The 17371-nt window shown below is 45.3% G+C and overlaps 1 long non-coding RNA gene across 1 annotated transcript; it reads left to right on the top strand.

Moving 5' to 3' along the window:
• The first annotated feature begins 337 nt into the window (after nt 1-337).
• On the top strand, nt 338-16438 carry LOC139355686 (uncharacterized). The gene is made up of 3 exons (XR_011606543.1): nt 338-825; nt 10120-10250; nt 16019-16438. It is a non-coding gene; the product is annotated as an uncharacterized lncRNA (long non-coding RNA).
• The last annotated feature ends 933 nt before the right edge of the window (nt 16439-17371 follow it).

Genomic DNA, 17371 nt, shown 5'->3' with positions numbered 1-17371 from the left:
CCATGTTATCGCATGAGTCATCTGCGAGATAACCTTGGTCCCCAACAGAAATGTCCCTAATAGGGTGAAACCTCCCCCCACCACCCTCCCCCCCCGCTCCGTCTGACCCCTGCCGCGGTGTCCTTCCCACCACCATCACCACCACTGTCTCTGAGGAGCAGCTGGAAACTGGCATGTTTGTGAAGTTAAAACACATGAAAGGAAGTTGAAAGAAGAAGTTGTCTCGAAGTGGGCCAGCATCCAGGGCTCCTGAGAAGCCACTTTTTCACTGGACTCTGATCAATGGGGCCTTGGCCCGCCTGACTGGGTGGTTCCTCCTCTGCCAAGAGAGAAGTATGTTTCCCCCATTCCGGAACTCAATGCTTTCTTAGGAGATGAACAGAATTCACCTTATTGTTCTAAAAACAGAGTCCCAGGCAATAGGGACAGAGAGACTGGCCCAGCAGGGGCTCTCTGGGCCAACTGAGCAAGGTGACAGGGCCCAGGAAAGGAGCTGTTGGCTGCACAAGGGCAGATGGAGTCAAGGAATCAGTGTTCGTGGGATCCTGGCTGTCCCCACAGTGTCGTGGCTGGACCTTACAAGAACAGAAGCAAGTGAGGCACGGGTAGCTGGCCACCTTGTGCAGGAAGTGTTCGTAACAAAGGCACTCAAAGCAGCAGAGACGTGGGATGCTAAAGGGACCAAGCGAGCAGAGCAGACAGTGAGTGCCGCAAGTGCTTGGAGGGGTCAGCGGGGACCCAAGCATCCAGAAAAGGTAGGGAGCATGCAAAGGGGTCCGAAAAATGGGACCCTCAGTGGAAAGCACTGAGAAGACCTTTATTCAGGTGAGGTTTGGGATGAATTCATTCCCATGGACTCCCCTTTGAAAGGCTCATTCCTCTAAGTATGGCTTTCAAACCAGTAGTGTCACCATCACCTGGAAGCCCTTTATTTTATTTTATTCTGTTTTGAGACAGAGTTTTGCTCTTGTCGCCAAGGCTGGAGTGCAATGGCACAATCTCAGCTCACTGCAACCTCTGCCTCCTGGGTTCAAGTGATTATCCTGCCTAGCCTCTCAAGTAGCTGGGATTACAGACATGCACCATCACTCCCGGCTAATTTTTTTTGTATTTTAGTACAGACAGGGTTTCACCATGTTGCCCATGCTAGTCTGGAACTCCTGACCTCAGGTGATCCACCCGCCTTAGCCTCCCAAAGTGCTGGGATTACGGGCGTGAGCCACCATGCCCAGCCTGGAAGCCCGTTAGAAATGCACTCAGTAGAACTGTGGTCGCTAGAGGCGTGGGGAGGGCAGGGGTTGGGGAGGGAGAGGTTGGCTAACAGACACAAAGTTACAGCTACATAGGAGAGAGCAGGAATAAATCCTAGTGTTCTATAGCAATGTAGGGTGATGACCATTAACAAGAATGTATTGTATATTTTCAAATAGCTACAAGGCAGGATTTGGAATGTTCCCAACACAAAGACATGATAAATGTTTGAGGTGATGGATATGCAGATTACCCTGATTTGATCATGACATATTGTATGCAGTTATCAAAACATCATATGGACCCCATAAATATGTACAATTATTAGGTGCCAATTAAAAAATAAAACTTTTTTTTTGGAGACAGAGTCTTGCTATATCACACAGGCTAGAGTGCAGTGGCCCAGGCTCATTGCAGCCTCCACTTACTGGGTTCAAGCGATTCTTGTGCCTCAGCCTCCCAAGTGGTTGGGACTACAGGCGTGCACCACCTCACCCAGCTAATTTTTGTATTTCTCATAGAGACGGGATTTCACCACATTGACCAAGCTGGTCTCAAACTCCTGGCTTCAAGTGATCTGCCCACCTCAGCCTCCCAAAGTTCTGGGATTATAGGCTTGAGCCACAGCGCCTGACCAAAAAATGAAACTTGTTAAAATGGAATGTAGACTCACAGGCCCCATCCCGATCCATGACTCTAAATCTGCATTTTGACAAAATCCCCTAAGTCAAGTTCAAGTGTGAGGAGTGCTGCTGTAAATGCCATGGTCAAGAAGCCACACACAAAAGCCAGGCCTGACCTGGTGTCTGGTAGTCCCAACATGTGTCCACTTTGCTACTACAAGAAACACAGCCAGGTGTGATGGTTCACGCCTGTAATCCCAGTGCTTTGGGAGGCCTGAGGCAGAAGGATTGCTTGAGGCCAGGAGATCAAGGCCAGTGTAGACAACATCCCAAGACCCGATCGCTATTAAAACAAAAAAAATTGCCAGGTGCAGTGACGCATGCCTGAAGTCCCAGCTATTCCGGAGCCTGAGGTTGGATGATTGCTTGAGCCCAAGAGGTTGAGGCTGCAGTGAGCTGTGATTGTACCACTGCACTCCAGCCTGGGAGACAGAGTGAGACCCTGACTTAAAAAAAAGAATAGAGTACATTTTTATATATATATATATATATTTATATTTATATATTATACATTTATATGTATATATTTATATATAAATATAGATATGACCATGGCATATGTGTGTATACATATATATACACATAACACTGTATATATAATATTCTCCTTTTTTTGCTAACCATTATGTTTTAAGCTTTTTTTTCCATACAGCCTCAGCATTTTGATGACTGCGTGATACTCTTAGGCTATTTCTACTTTTCTCTATTTTAAATATATATTATGATTTTTTTAAAAAATCATTGTGGCCAGGTGCAGTGGCTCACGCCTGTAATCCCAACACTTTGGGAGGCTGAGGCGGGCGGATCACCTCAGAAACCCCATCTCTACTAAAAATACAAAAAACAGCCAGATGTGGTGGCACATGCCTATAATCCCAGCTACTCCGGAGGTTGAGGCAAGAGAATCGCTTGAACTCGGGAGGTGGAGTTTGCGGTGAACTGAGATCACGCCATTGCATTCCAGCCTGGGCAACAAGGGCAAAACTCTGTTTAAAAAAATATATATATATGTATGTGTATATATATATAAAAAATATATAAAAATATATATATGTATGTGTATATATATATATAAAATATATATATATATATATATATATTGCGTAGAGCCCAGGCGCGGTGGCTCACGCCTATAATCCCAGCACTTTGGGAGGGCGAGGCAGGAGAATCGCTGAAGGTCAGGAGTTCAACACCAGCCTGGCCAACACGGTGAAACCTTGTCTCTACTAAAAATACAAAAAATTAGCCTGGCGTGGTGGCAAGCACCTGTAATCCCAGCTACTCGGGAGGCTGAGGCAGAAGAATCGCTTAATGCAGGAGGCAGAGGTTGCAGTGAGCCGAGATTGCACCACTGCACTCCAGCCTGGGTGACCGAGCAAGACTCCATCTCAAAAAAAAAAAAATTGTGTATGTGTTTGCTAATTAGTTGGATTTAGAGGTCCTATCTCTAAAAAACTAAACTAAACAAATAATAAATGCCACTGGGTCTCCTTTCCTCCCAGGAGACCAGGGTTCCCCATGCCTTCCCTGCCTCACTTCCCTGCATGGCCCCTGAACCAGGGCTGGGACGCCTTGGGGCATGGGGCGTGGCAGGACAGCAGGACATTATTGGGCCTGAGCACTTGGGCCTGGGCCTGGCCGCAGCTGAAAGGTCCTGGGTGGCTCTGCAATGCTTCGCCACCCTTGCGCTGGAGGGCTCGGGTCACAGGAAGGGGCGAGCACCTTGCTCCTGGGGTGTCCCACGTGCAGGCCTTTGCTCCCAGCCAGTGGTTGGAACGTCAGCGCCCCACGCTGAGGAATTCCGTTCATGACTAAGGCCCCCTGTAATGACTGCTGGCCGCCTTCATTCCAGCAGGCATTCCTTGCCGGCTTGATTCCCCCGCTCCAGACACTCTTAACTGTGGGAGGGGCAGCCTCAGAAAATGATAATTAAAAGCTAATGTTTCCCCGTGTGACTCTGGGCCTCCAGATGTCCCTGCAGTGACCCCACCTCCCAAATCCTCGTCCTGAACCATCACCTTGTCCCCACCTGGGCTCCTCTCAGCTTCATTAAATGCTCCTGTGGCCTCAATCCAATTGCCCTCCCCATTCTGAAAGTGTAGGAAAGAATGTGGATAGAACCAAGGGCCCCGGTTCCCGTTCCAGCTCCTCTGCTTCTGTGTGACCATGACAAAGCACCTTCCATATCCGTGCCTCGGTTTCCTCCATATAGAATCAAGGGATTGGATAAAATGGATGATCTCTGAGGTCCTCTGCAGCTGTGACTCTCTGTGACTTTATTTCAGAGAATTATCACTGGGCCTAAATGAAATGAGATCATGGATGTTATAAAACATTGAAAAGGTTTAAAACTACACATATATATGACACACAGAGGAATAAGAAGTCTCCTTTTCTTTTTTAGTTTTATCTATTTTTTTGAGACAGAGTCTTGCTCTGTCACCCAGGCTGGAGTGCAGTGGTGCAGTCACCACTCACTGCAGCCTCAACCTCCTGGGCTCAAGAGATCCTCCCACTTCAGCCTCCCAAGTAGCTGAGACTACAGCCATGTGCTACCACGCCTGGCTAACTTTTTGGATTTTTTTTTTGTAGAAACTGGGTTTTCTCGTGTTGCCCAGGTTGATCTCAAACTCCTGGCCTCAAGCAGTCCTCCTGCCTTGGCCTCCCAAAGTGCTGGGATGACAGGCATGAGCCACTACACCTGGCCAAGAACCTTCTTTTCTCTAATCCCCCAGCAGTATGTGTCCTTCTAGTGTTGTTTTGTTTCATGGTCTGTTTTCCCTGCCAGATTGGGAGCAACATGAGGGCAAAATGGAGGTGGTTTTTTGTTGTTGTTTTTTGGTTTTTTTGTTGTTATTGTTGTTGTTTGAGATGGCATCTCGCTCTGTCACCCAGGCCGGAGTGCAGTGGCGTGATCTTGGCTCTCTGCAACCTCCGCCTCCCAGGTTCAAGTGATTTTCCTGCCTCAGCCTCTTGAGTAGCTGGGCTTACAGGTGTGCACCACCATGCCGGGCTAATTTTTGTGTTTTTAGTAGAGACAGGGTTTCACTATGTTGGCTAGGCTGGTCTCAAACTCCTCACCTCAGGTGATCTGCCCACCTTGGCCTCCCAAAGTGCTGATATTACAGGCATGAGCCACTGCACCCAGCCTCTCTATTTTTTAAATCCCCTCTCAATAACTAACACCCACGGAAGCTGCTCAGTAATGTTGTTGACTTGGGGACAGACTGATGACCCCCCTGGCTGCTCATTCATTTAAATGGACTAGTAAGAAGCTTAACAGAAAAGCAGTTACCTTTACTTCTTAGGAGGGGAAGGGAAAGAAACTCTTTTAAATATATCTTACTTCTTTCAAGGAAAAAAAGTAGTTTGGTCCCTCAAAATTAGTTGTATTTGGAAATTCAAATGGAATTTTTAATACTGCCTTGCAAATAAACACATATCAACACGCCCAAGGCTTAGTTCCATTCCCCAGGCTCTTCTTAAGTATACTGTGTGCTGAATGCCAACCCTCCACTCAATAGTTAGAGAACACAGAAGAGATACTATAAAGTACTAAAATTTTTAAAGTAAACATAGCAGAACTCAGATATCAAAATAAATATTGTCCCATTTGAAATGTCCCTTTGGAAGGATATACACTCATTCTAATATGTTGTGTTGCTCAAAACTCTTTGGAACGTTTTGAACGCTATCTTTAAACCATCAGATTTTTAATTGACAATTACAAATCTTTATGTGGTGATTAGCAGGGGAAATGTCTCTCCTGAAGCCAGCCCTGGTGAATAAGCTGGATGATCAGGCTTATTCAGTCAGGTCAAAAATCTAAATAATGTGTGTCTTATAGTGAAGTTCTTAAAGAGCACATGATAGTCCTGTGTGGCCTTCCAACATGAATCCGCTGAAAGTCTTCTTTCTCTGAGTTGCACAGGTTCAGCTGTGTCTGTAAAAATCAGTCTCTTAACAGATCTTCTTCTACCCTGGTCCTACTCTCCACCTCCCAACTCCCATCATCTATTCTCAACACTGCAGCCAAAAGATCTTTTAGAAACAGAAGTTGCTCGTTGGTTTGAAAACCCGCGAGAGCTCCCATCTCATTTGGAGGAGTGGCCAAAGTCCACAGGGTGGCTCCTAAGACCTAGCTCCCTGGGCCCTCTCCAATCTCCTTCCACCCCACCATCTCCTTCACCAGCTTTGGCTCCAACCACATGGCCTCCCTGCCATTCCTCAAACACACTAGGATGCTCCTGTTTAGGACCATTCTCTAGCTGTCCTCTGTTTGGAAACTTCTCTTCCAGAAATCCACTTGGCCAGCCCCATCATTTCCTTTATGTTTTTGGTAAATTATCACCTTCTTAACGAGACATACCCTGACTTTCTATTTAATAACTCTATTAATAGTGCCTTCTTTTTTGTAATGTCTTCTGCTTAATACCTTCCACTTAATAACTTCCATTTAATGACACACAGACATGCGTGGACACACTCACTCCTTAGCCACAGGACCCTGGCCTTCTTCTCATTTATTCCCTGGTGTTTATCACCTTCTACCATAATATCTAATTTATCTAATATTATTTATCGTATGTCTTTTTGTCTGTATGCTCCTATGAGAACTAAGCTCAGGAAGCCCAGTATCTTTGTCTGTTTAATTGAGTTTCAAAAGCCTAGAACAGGCGCATAGCTGGTACTCAATAAAAACATGTTGAATTGAATTGGATTGGATTGCATCAAGTTGAACTGACTTGAATTGCATTGCATTGTGTTGAATAAGTCCCAACTTATATAAAGTATACTCCCTGCCTTCCAGTTGCTTGTATATCTGATTGAGATAACTAGTGACATACACATGAAAGTGACTGAGCAGTACACAGCAGTCCAGGACTAAGTGGAACTTGCAGTGATGCTGCAGGAACCCTGGACGGATGAGTGCTGGCTGCAGGAGGAGAAAGGACCTGAGCTGAGCCTCCCATCTAGTCAAGCAAACCCTCTCCTTGTCCCTAGCACAGGCCGTGCTGTTCCAGCCTCTACTCATCTGCTCACGCTGGCCCTCTGCCTGAAGTCCCCCGCCTTTCCTGCACACTTACCTAAATGCTATCCACCCAAGTCCCCTTCCTCCTCACCACTTTCCCTGATTACTCCAGCCCTCCTCTGAGCCCCTGTAGCTCCTATATTTTGTTTCAGATCATTTAGCCTTTACATAGAACTGTTCTGTGTGTGCGCATGTCATTTCCCCAGCTAAGAACCACATCTTTTGCTTCTCTCTTCTAAACAGGGCCAAGGGCTGGGCACGGTGGCTCATGCCTATAATCCTTGCACTTTGACAGGCTGAGGCGGGTGGATCACCTGAGGTTAGGAGTTCCAGACCAGTCTGGCCAACATGGTGAAACCCCATCTCTACTAAAAATACAAAAACTTAACCAGGCGTGGTGGTGCATGCCTGTAGTCCCAGCTACTCGGGAGGCAGAGGCAGGAGAATCGCTAGAACCTGGGAGACAGAGGTTGCAGTGAGCTGAGCTTGCACCACTGCAATCCAGCCTGGGTGACAGAACGAGACTCCATCTCAAAAAATAAACAATAAATAAATAGTGCCAAGCACAGCACAAGTAGTGGCACCTAGTACATGTGGCACCAAGTGGTTACTCAATAGGCAGAGAAAAAAGGAAGGTGGCTTTCAGGAGAGGTAAATCTCAAAAACAAAGATACCATGGTGTGAACTGCCATGATGAGTTTACAAATATGACACCAGTCTTCTCAGCCCAAGCTGAGGCTGGTATTACCTGAAGAGCTTTTCCCAAATATCTCTGGCTGGGCACAGTGGCTTAACCCTGTAATCCCAGTACTTTGAGAAGCCGAGGCGGTGGATTGCTTGAGACCAGGAATTCAAGACCAGCCTGGGCAACATGGCGAAATCCTACCTCTACTAAAAATACAAAAATTAGCTGGGCATGGTGGCACGTGCCTGTAGTCCCAGCTACTGAGGAGGCTAAGGTGGTGGGATCAATTGAGCCTGGGAGGTAGAGGCTGCAGTGAGCTGTGACTGTGCCACTGCACTCTAGCCTAGGTAATAAAGCAAGACCCTGTCTCAAAAACAAAAATTCCCTGGCTGGGCATAATGCCTCATGACTGCAATCCCAGCACTTTGGGAGGCAGAGGGAGGATCACTTGAGCCCAAGAGTTCAAGAGCAGCCTGGGCAACAAAGCAAGACCCTATCTCTACAAAAAAATTACAAATTAGCCAAGTGTGGTGGTGCATGTCTGTAGTCCCAGCTACTCGAGAGGCTGAGGTGGGAGGACTGTTTGAGCCCAAGAATTTGAGGCTGCAGTGAGCTATAATGAGACCACTGCACCCCAGCCTCAGCAACAGAATGAGACCCCGACTCAAAAAAAAAAAAAAAATCTCCTTTTGGGGACCTTACCCCAGACTAATGTTATCAGATTATCAGGGAATGTGGCCCAGGCATCGCCAAGTGATTCTAATGTGTAGCTGGAATTAAGAACAATCATTGTATTAGAGAAAACATAAGGAGGCCAGGCGTGGTGGCTCATGCCTGTAATCCCAGCACTTTGGAAGGCCCAGGCGGGTGGATCACTTGAGGCCAGGAGTTTGAGACCAACATGGCTAACATACCAAAACCCCATCTCTACTAAAAAATACAAAAACTAGCGGGGCATGGTGGCCCACAGCTATAGTCCCAGCTACTCAGGAGGCTGAGGGACAAGAATCACTTGAACCTGGGAGGCGAAGATTGTAGTGAGCTGAGATTGTGCCACTGCACTCCAGCCTGGGTGGCAGAGCAAGACCCCCAGACTGGGTGACAGAGCAAGACTCTGTCTCAAAAAAACAAAAGGATAAAGGGGTATATGATAAATTGGGAAGCCGGCCTAAAATGCTGTAGTTGTGACTATCCCTCCTTTCCATTTTTTTCCTATGAGTTTGTCATGGGAATTTGTCTTTGTCAGGGTAGCCTGGACGGATGAACTGTGGACAGATGTGTCCATCCTCTGCCTAATGCTATAATGAGTAGCAAGAGGTCAGAGAAGCTATGGAGAGAGCACAAGGCACCAACAAATGTGGCCAAGGCCAGGGGTCATCTGCACCCACGGAATGCAGAGACATTTGGAAAACCTAGAGGACTCGTGTAGACCACTTGACAATTTTTGTTGCAATTTCTCTCCTTCCTTGGTTATTAGCACTCAGGTTACTCGCTCATGCCTGCCCAGCAGAAGAGCTAAGAAGTGTGTAAATTATCTTGACATTACTCTTTCAGGAATTCCTGGCTAATTCCTTACACTCCTGTTCCCTCTACATCCTAGGAAACTGAGCAGAAGTTGAATCTTCTCTCTTAAATGTAACCTGGCTCACATGCACTGAAGAGTATGCAAGAAACTTGAGTGACAAAATTAGCCAGGCGTGGTGGTGGGTGCCTGTAGTCCCAACTACTCCGGAGGCTAAGGCAGGAGAATCACTTGAACCTGGGAGGCAGTGAGCCAAGATCACGCTACTGCACTCCAGCCTGGGCGACAGAGCGAGACTCTGTCTCAAAAAAAAAGAAAGTGACAGAAGTCCTCATCCTAGTCCGGTCTGTAGATGTCCTCTGCTCCATCTCTCCTCTCCTCCCTCCTTTATGTAGAAAACTTAGAGACAGACCAAGAAACTAAGCAGCACTTCCTGTTGATTGATTTCAGAGGCACCTGTGCAGACCAGGCCTCTCTTCCCACTGCCCTGACTGCACTCTCACACATGAAGTATCAATATCACTATTACCAAACATCACTCTTCCCCTCTGCCACAGCTAGAGATGGGGCTGAAAAGCCGAGCTCCTCTGAGAAAGGAAACGAGGCTTAAATTCAGAGTGAGACCGAAAAAACTGAGATGAAAACTTTTCCTGCGAGCAGGATCTGCTTATTTGGGAATAGAGGGAAGGGAAGGGAAGGGAAGGGAGGGTGGGAAGGGCAGGGAAAAGGAACATAAAGGAAAATATGTTGGCACCTAGTGGCTGAAGGAGGGAGAGAAGGGTGTGCCAGGGAACGAGGGGGCGGGTGTGGAAAGATGAGGCCTGGGTGCTCATGACAGCCTTCCCTGACTCCACGAGCTTGCCAAGTCCCAGCCCTAGATCCCAGAGGGGTCACAGCCGAGGTCCCCACTCCGGAGGCCACTACCTTTCATTTTCTTGCTCCCCAGTCTCTGTGCCCCGAATCACTGTCTGCCAGGCTCTGGCCAACCTGTAGCCTCTCCGTGCTGAAAACGACCCCCTAAAAAAGCCAAGGGGGAAGGACCCAGCACACAGCCGCGAACCACAGATACACCAAGAGGTAACTCTAAACTCCAGAGCTGGGCCCAGGAGGAGGGGAAGGGTGGAGGGGGGATGAGGTTTTTCCACTTCCATTCGCAACTGTCAGGCGGGTGATTAATGACCAACAGGTTTGGAATCGCCTCTATTGCCAGATCAGTATTGTTGCCCGTGACAGCTAATGAGGTTGGACAGGCTTCTCCACACTGAGCTTTACGGGCCCGCTCCCTCCCCTGCAGAGCTCACAAGCCCTGCCAGCTTTTGTGCACTGGAATGTTCAAGCCCCACCCCCCTTCATTCCTCCAACACCACCTCCCCCCAACTCTCTGAACCACCATCTCACCCCAGAATCTTGCCCATCCACCAAGGAAGCTGGGTAGTGAGGCTTCAAGCCCCAGCCTGCTCAGAGATACCCATCTGTTACACCCACACCCCCAAAAGCCCCTTTCCCATTCCCACTCGAGCTTGAGCAATGGAGCTGGAAGGAAGGGAAAAGAACGAAAGCGAACATTTCGGCCCTTGGGTTTAAGATGACAGAAGGATCTCTGAACACTTGCTTTGGACACTCTGGCCAGCAGGTTTAACAAGGCCATTCCACAGCCAGCTGTAAAATTCAAGAAGTATTTTATACACTCACGGCTTCAATCTGGCAGATGTGCTAAGGGGGTGAGGATGGAGGAGTGAGAGAACTTGGGAAAGGTGATTTAATAATAGTTAATAATGATTTTTAACCAACCACCTTACACCTAGATACACAAAGCCAGGTGTCAGTGCAGAAATCAACGTCGTCCTAGGTCTAAGGGTAAGGAAATACTGGCTTTGTTTTCTGCTCTCTTACAAATAATATTTACCTTTGTGCTAGTTCACATCTTGATATGGTTAAGCACATGTTTGCCTGTGGTTTAATATTTGAAGGAATTGGAGCAACATAATAAGCAAACAGCATAAAAAGCCCAGAAAGACCCCCTCAGCTTAAAAATCTATTACTTTTCAGTGTGATATAAATGTATTTTGCTTCTGCTCAGAGCAATTTCCTAGTTTACTCTTATTAAACCAGAAGACGGCTCAGCAGAGTTCTTGATTTATGAAACACATACTAGATTCATTAAAACCTTAAAAGATTTAATACATTTTATCAGGACATTAAATCTGTGCAGGCTTTTTAAATCAAATACCTGCCATATTTCATCCCCCACACCCTGCACACTTACTTAAGAACACTAAAATGTGGACTGACAAACATTATGGGTGTTTCAGGCCTGATTTCTAAGTGGCAGTAAAGTCCTCCCCTCCAGGATTTATAGCCTGGCTTCTCCCCAAGTCTGGTCTTCCAAAGAACAACTGACTCTCCTCTTTAGAATTTGGTTGGGTAGGATGAGCTGAGATGTAGATCACACACACACACACACACACACACACACACACACAACTTCTTCCTCTCCCATTACATAGCCAACGTTCCTATTCTCATGGGTTCTCTAGGACCCCACCCTTCAACACCACTCGCCCATCTTCTATCTTCTTCCAGAACTCCTTTTGGCCTCTGCTTCCATGCAGACGCACTCCTAACATCTCCTTCTCTCCCTCCCCTACTCCCCTGACTCTTAGCCCATACAGAACTGCATCCATGTAACACCTGCCATGCTTTGGGAAGCAAAGCTTGCCCTCTTATTCTTAATCCCCTCCTTTTTAAGTCTATCCACACCACAGTGGTTCTCAGCTAGGGGCAAATTTGTCTCACGCACACACGACTGGGGACATTTGGCAATGCCTGAAGACATATTTGCTTGTCACAACGAGATGGGGGTGTTGCTACCAGCATCTAGGGATAGAGGCCAGAGAATCTGTTAAATGTCCTACAATGCACAAGCCAGCCCCTCTACTCCACAGCGTGGAAAAAAAGAGAGAAAGAGAAAAAGAAAGAATGAAAGAAAAGAAGGAAGGGCCAGGCACGGTGGCTCACGCCTATGATCTCCGCACTTTGGAAGACCAATGCAGGAGGATTGCTCAAGGCCAGGAGTTTAAGACCTGCCCTGGATAACACAGTGAGACCGCATCTCTACAGAAATACAGCCAGGCATGGTGGCGTGCATCTGTAATCCTAGCTACTCAGGAGGCCGAGACAGGATGATCACTTGAGCCGAGGAGTTCAAGGCTGCAGTGAGCTATGATTGTGCCACTGTACTCCAGCCTGAGTGACAGGGTCCCTGGATCTCAACTAAGTAAATAAAATAAAAGAGAGAGGGGGAAGGAAGAAAGCGAGGGAGGGAGCAAGAGAGAGGGAGGAAGGAAGGAAGGGAGGGAGGGAGACTGTGAGTATCTAGAACCTTACCAGACATAAGTGGTCTTCTCCACTCTCCTTCATTGCTTTCACACTTAGGATTGTGGCTCATAGATAATAGTTGTTTCAATAAATGTTTACAGGGTCAAACTAAATCTCTGTCCTAACACACTGACATTTTCCAAAATCAGAAATGTAAGGGAAAAAAACACTGGATTTACAATCAGTTGATCTGCCTGTGACCTTGAGGAATGGCTGAAGCCCTCTCTCCTGTGTATCCTTATCTGTGAAGTGGAGTTGTGGTGCTATTACCCTCATGGACTATTACGAGCATTCAATGAGCTGGTATAACTGACAGCGGTTTTACATTCTAAAAGGTCATGGGATGTTTATTATTTTTGTTGACAAACACTTATTGAGTGCTTATTGTATGCCAGAATTATGTTAGACCTTCGGGGGGTGGGATGGGTACAAAAATGAACAGACGAAGCTCCTGCCCTCGCAGATCTTACAGTCTTGTAAGAAGCACAGACAAAAACTAGAATGTTTCAGTTTATTATAATCAGTGCTGTACGACAAGAATACACAGGATATTGTGGACACAGATAAGAAACACTTATAAGGGTCTTCAAAGATGAATAAGGCTGGGCACAGTGGCTCACGTCTGTAATCCCAGCACTTTGGGAGACCTAGGTGGCTGGATCACTTGAGGTCAGGAGTTCGAGACCAGCCTGGCCAACATGGTGTAAACCCCGTCTCTACTAAAAATACAAAAATTAGGCAGGCATGGTGGCACACGCCTGTAATCCCAGCTACCCGGGGTGCTGGGGCAGGAAAATCGCTTGAACCCAGGAGGCGGAGGTTGCAGTGAGCCGAGATCGCACCACTACACTCCAGCCTGGCCTGGGCGACAGAGGGAAAAAAAAAAGAAAAAGAAGAAAGAAAGATAGGTGAATAAGAGCTGGTCTAGCAAAATAAAAAAAAAAGACTGCAGAATAAGATCATAAAAGCTGTAGGTATAGGTAGGGGATCACATCATTAAAAATCTTATATGAAAAGTTAAGAGGATTTGAACTTTTTTCTGTAGGAAGCCTATTATGGTGTTTTTAAGCAGAAAAGGTATCCATCAAAGAACACATGGGGTACACTGTGGACAACACACTGATTTAAGGGCAAATGGAAGGTGGGGGTGAGGAGATGGTTAACATTAGATTATTACAATAATCCAGGTGATAAAGCCCTGAACTGCCTGGAGAGGAAAGTACAGGGTCAAGGAATAATTACAATGGATGGGGCAGATTAAAGACAGTGGCTGAGTGTCTAGCCTGGATGGTTGAGTGAATGGTGGCATCTTTAGGGGGAGGAAGATATTTGAAGGGAACTATGAGTTCCGTTTTAGAGATGACCCATTTCTCCCTGTCTAAAATCCAAAGAAATGGTATCTAGTATGTAGCTTGTGGTTATCAATATGCATTTAGGAGCATCACCAGCGACCACATAATTAGAATACGGAGAACACAAGAGGCCTTCCAGAAAGAGAAGATAGAGAAAAGAGGAGCAGTAGGGGCCGGGCACAGTGGCTCACCCCTGTAATCCCAGCACTTTGGGAGGTCAAGGTGGGTGGATCACTTGAGGTCAGGCATTCAAGACCAGCCTGGCCAACAAGGCAAAATCTCATCTCTACTAAAAATACAAAAATTAGCCGGGCATGGTGGTGGGCACCTGTAATTCCAGCTACTCGGGAGACTGAGGCAGGAGAATCACTTGAACCCAGGAGGCAGAGGTTGCAGTGAGCTGAGATTGCCCCATTGCACTCCAGCTTGGGTGACAAGAGCAAAACCGTCACACAAAAAAAAAGGAAAAGAAAGAAGAGCAGTAGGTCAAGGACAGAGTTCTGAGGAATAGTTGAAGATGAGTTCAAGCAGAGATTAAAAATAGGAACACTCAGACAAGTAGACGGAAACCCAGGAGGGAGGGAATCATTCACAGAGGCCAAGAGAGGAAGAGTCTAAGAATTCAGGGAACCAATCAACAGCACCACGTGCAAAAGAGAAGGCGACTGAAGGGTTAAGAACAAGGGAATGGAAAGTGAGGAAGTAATGACATCAAGTGTAGGCTACTTTTTCAAGAAACTTTGCTCAAAGGGAAGGAGACAAATCAGGTAAGAACTAGAGGCTTACATAGGATCAACGGAGAGGCTTACAGGGAAGGGCGTGGAGAAATTGCACAAGATTATAGGCTGTGGCTAAAGAACTGGTAGAAAGAGGAGATAATTAAAGGCTCTAGGTCCCTGAGGAAAGAGGAGGGATGAGATTAAGAAACCAGGTGAAAAAAGATTGGCCTAGAATAAACATGGGTTACCTTATCCTCTGAGACTCACATCGCCGTATACAAGGTTTCTCTTATGTATAACAAAAAAGAAGTCTATCAATGACATGGAGAGATATGTAGATAAGTATATGTAGATAAAATTTCATACAGTCTTTAAAAAAAAATTCCTAATGTTATTATAAATTCAGAGTTGGAGGGAGGGTTAGAGATGTCAAAGGAAAGGTCATCCCAGGCACATCAGGCCAAAGCCAAAATGCAACTGCCAGACTTGTTGGAACACAATCTCAGGGTCACAGGCTACTCTTCTCATCATCCCCCAAATGCAGTAGGAACCTTAGCCAAGCCCCCTTTCTGGAGACTTCTTCTCCTTGGACTTCTCTACAAGTAAAATAAATGAGTTGGATTAAAATCATAGGCAATAAGCTATCTGTCCATCAACAGGTGAGTGGATAAACAAATTGTTGTATAGCTATACATTGAAACACTACACAGCAATAAAAAGGAATGAACTCTTGATAGACTCAACAACATGGATGAATCTCAAAATAATTATTCTGGGTTTTCAAAAAAGCCAGACCCTCCCCTCCTAAAAAGGGTACATACTGTACAATTCCATGCATATAAAATTCTACAAAATGCACACTAGAGTGGCAAAAGCAGATCAGTGGTCTTTTGAGAATCGAAAAGGGGGTGTCCCAAAGGGGTGTAAGATGGAGAAATTACAAAGAGGCATGAGGAAATTTGGAGCCATGATGCATGTGTTCATCATACTGATTGTGGTAATGGCTTCACAGGTATTTGCAAGTCAAAACGTAAATTGTAGACTTTATGAACAGTTTATTATATGTCGATTATATCTCAATAAAGCTATAAAAACATGTAATCACAAAATGACCTTTAGGTGCCCTCTAGCTGACTTTCAACTCAATTTTTTTCCTGATGGCTCTTTGATCCCTTTACCCAATTGCCTTGAAGAAATATCATTGGCCCCAGGCAAATATGCTTTTGTTCTCAGAAGGCACCAATCCTGGGTTTTTGCAATTGAAAAAAAAGAAAAGAGGAAAAATTTCTGAGCCCCCTTAATAACTAAGGATACAGTTCATTCCTCTTCCCATAAGCTCACCAAAATCTTACTGGAATCAAACATTCTAAAAGATTATTTCTATTCCGTGTTTTAGAGCCTAAAGTAAAAAAGATAAGCTTTAAATCAAACAAAAACTTTTTCCAGCAACTTCTACTCTAGTGATACTGAACTGAACTGAAGCAAAAGATTTTAACAGTTGCCTGAATCCTTTGGAGTTAACCTGGTTATTGACTTAAAAAGTCTAATTGTGAAATTGACTTACAAATCCCCTGTGAAAGAAAGGGTCTCTTCTCTCTTTGGAATGACACTCTCACTATTTTCTTGATAAGAGGACCCAACAAACAGCAATAGAAATAGAAAACTATAGATTGCTAGGTGACAGTATTTTTTAACCTGCTTCAACCTACAACTGCAAAATGAACTGGCCCGATTTAATTAGAAAAGTCTCACAATTTCTGACCACTGATCTACATTCCTGAAAGGTTCCATGTGAAATAAATGTGGTGTGTGTGTGTGTGTGTGTGTGTGTGTGTGTGTGTGTGTGTGTGTGTGTGTGAAATTGAATCATTTTCTAACTCATTCAGTATAAAAAAGAAATAGACTTGGGATCATTTGAACTCTGCCTTTGCAATTTATCATCTTCGTGATCTTAGACAATCTCTTAATTTCTCTAAGCTTCAACTTTCTCCTCTAAATGGAGTTGAACTCAAAGGGCTGACCTAAAGATTACATAAAATGAGAAAAAGTAAGGTACTGGGGCTGATACATAGACAGTATTCAATAAAGCTTTATGAAATCTGTATTGTAAATATCCATTGAGGTATAATTTCAGAAGCCTTTATCTCTTCTTCTGATAAGCCTTCATTTGGTTATTATTTAATACCATTCAACTTAAAGTTTATCATTCTCTCGCCCTATGTCACATTAATAATCTGCAATAATAACCCACAAACATGCAAGAACACATTAAGGGAATTTGCTATTTAAAATAGCAACAGCTAATACTTGGTGAACACTTAAAATATACCAAATGTTGTGTATGCTTTTCACAACAGTCCTATAAGTTTCATACCGTTATTACTTTAATTTTACAGATGAAGAAACTGAGGCACAGATAATTTTTCCAATGTTACAGAACTACTAAGAGGCAGGCTCCAGGATTTAAACAAGGCAGCCTGACTGTGGAGTATCTGAGCTAAATCACTACTCTATACTGCGAGATTTTTTAAAAAATAAAATTTTAGCCAGGCGCGGTGGTTCACGCCTGTAATCCCAGCACTTTGGGAGCCCAAGGCATGTGGATCACTTGATGTCAGGAGTTCAAGACCAGCCTGACCAACATGGTGAAACCCCATCTCTACTAAAAATACAAAAATTAGCCAGTCGTGGTGGCATGCGTCTGTAGTCCCAGCTACTCAGCAGGCTGAGGCAAGAGAATCGCTTGAAC

Source organism: Macaca nemestrina, chromosome 8 (genome assembly GCF_043159975.1).
Source record: "Macaca nemestrina isolate mMacNem1 chromosome 8, mMacNem.hap1, whole genome shotgun sequence".
Taxonomy (NCBI): Eukaryota; Metazoa; Chordata; class Mammalia; order Primates; family Cercopithecidae; genus Macaca; species Macaca nemestrina.
This window is presented reverse-complemented; position numbering and strand designations above follow the sequence as displayed.